Raw genomic sequence first — 2160 nt, forward strand, 5'->3', positions numbered from 1 at the left:
AAGAGGGTCTTTTTACCCTTAGTATTTCGAAGCTCTATCCACACTGACTCTACATCCCCTGACTCTAGGTCCCCCCGCGCAAGGGACTGAATATACTCCCTTACCAACAAGGCCACCCCACCCCCTCTGCCCGTCAGTCTGTCCTTACGATAGCACGTGTAGCCTTGAATAATCTGTTCTTCAATCTCTCGGCTGCTGTTGGGGTCTATAGAAAACACCCAATGTAGTGACTGCTCCTTTCCTGTTACTGACTTCCACCCATACTGACTCAGTAGACAAACCCTCCTCCCTTCCTGCAGTTGTGATGCACTCTCTAATTAACAGTGCTACTCCCCCTTCTCTTTCCTCCCCCCTCCCGCCCCCCGTTCTTTGTAAAAGATTTAAACCCTGGAAAATCCAGGAACCTTTCCTGCTCCTGTGAAATCCATGTCTCCATTATGCCCACAAATCCATAGTCCCAAGTACTAATCCATGCTTTAAGTTCATCACTCTTATTCATGCCGCTCCTTGCATTGAAACAGACACACTTTAACCCATCCCTTTTGACCTATCAACTGTGTATCATTCCAGAATGACTCTCTGCATTCGATTTCTGCCCATTCAACAACTACCCTTTCCTTTGATCTGTAGCTCTGGTTCCCACCCCACAACAAACTAGTTTAAACCCTCCCAAAGTGCTCTAGCAAATCTCCCTCCCAGGAATTGATGCCCTTCCAGTTTAAGTGCAACCCGTCCTTCATGTACAGGTCACACCTTCCCCAGAAGGTACCCCTCTGAAGCCCTCTCTCCTGCACCAGCCTTGTAGCCACATGTTTAGCTGCACTCGCTCCCTACTACTCTGCTTGTTCTATTTTTTAGCTTCCAACTTAACTCCCTGAAATCAATTTTTAGATCCTCATCCCTTTTCCTAGCTATATCATTAGTGCCAACTTCTGGCTGCTCACCCTCCCACTTCAGAATCTTATTGACTTGATCAGAGACATCCCGGACCCTGGTATCTGAGAGGCAACGTACCCTCCAGGAGTCCCATTCGTGACCACAGAATCTCTTGTCCATTCCTCTAACTATTGACTCTCCTACCACGAGCGCTTCTCTATTCTCCTCCCTTTCCCCTTTGAGCCACAGTGCCAGGCTCAGTGCCAAAGTCCACTATGGTTTTCCCCGGTAGGTCATCCCCCCTCTCCAGTATCCAAAATGGTATACTTATTATTGAGGGGAATGGCCACAAGGGATCCCTGCACTGTCTGCCTGTTCCCTTTCCATCCCCTGACTGTAACCCATCTACCTTTTATCTGTACCTGAGGTGAGACTACCTCCCTGTAACTTCTCTCTATTAACACCTTCACATCCCTAATGATCCAAAGTTCATCCAGCTCCACCTCCAGTTCTCTAATCTGGTTTCGGTGATCTGGTGTTGAACATAGAACATGGACATAGAACAATACAGCACACAACGGGCCCTTCAGCCCTCGAAGTTGTGCCTAACTGTGAAGTAATCTGAGCCCATCCCCGTACACTATCCCATAATCATCCATGTGCTTATCCAAGGATTGTTTAAATCTCCCTAATGTGGCTGAGTTGACTACATTAGCAGGTAGGGCATTCCACGCCCTTACCACTCTCTGAGTAAAGAACCTGCCTCTGACATCTGTCTTAAATCTATCACCCCTCAATTTGCAGCTATGTTCCCTCGTACGCACTGATTCACCATCCTAGGAAAAAAACTTTCACTGCCCACCCTATCTAATCCTCTGATCACCTTGTATGTGCCTATCAAATCCCCTCTTAGCCTTCTTCTTGCCAAGGAGAACAGACCAAAGACTCTCAGCCTTTCCTCATAAGACCTTCCCTCCAGACCAGGCAACATCCTGGTAAATCTCCTCTGCACCTTTTCCAATGCTTCCACATCCTTCCTGTAATGGGGCGACCAGAACTGTACACAATATTCCAAGTGAGGTTGCACTATCGTTTTGTATAGTTGCAGCATGACATTACGGCTCCGCTGCACTTCCTGCAGATGAAGTCAGTGGGGACACTAGAGTTGATCCTTACCTCCCACATCCTACAGGAGGAGCATGCAAATGCCCTAACATCCATTCCCACTGTTCTGAATTCCCAAAGAGACTATTGAAAAAGCTAGTAACCTTACCGAATCGGTGC

The sequence above is a fragment of the Chiloscyllium plagiosum genome, chromosome 28 (assembly GCF_004010195.1).
Source record: "Chiloscyllium plagiosum isolate BGI_BamShark_2017 chromosome 28, ASM401019v2, whole genome shotgun sequence".
NCBI classification, from domain to species: Eukaryota; Metazoa; Chordata; class Chondrichthyes; order Orectolobiformes; family Hemiscylliidae; genus Chiloscyllium; species Chiloscyllium plagiosum.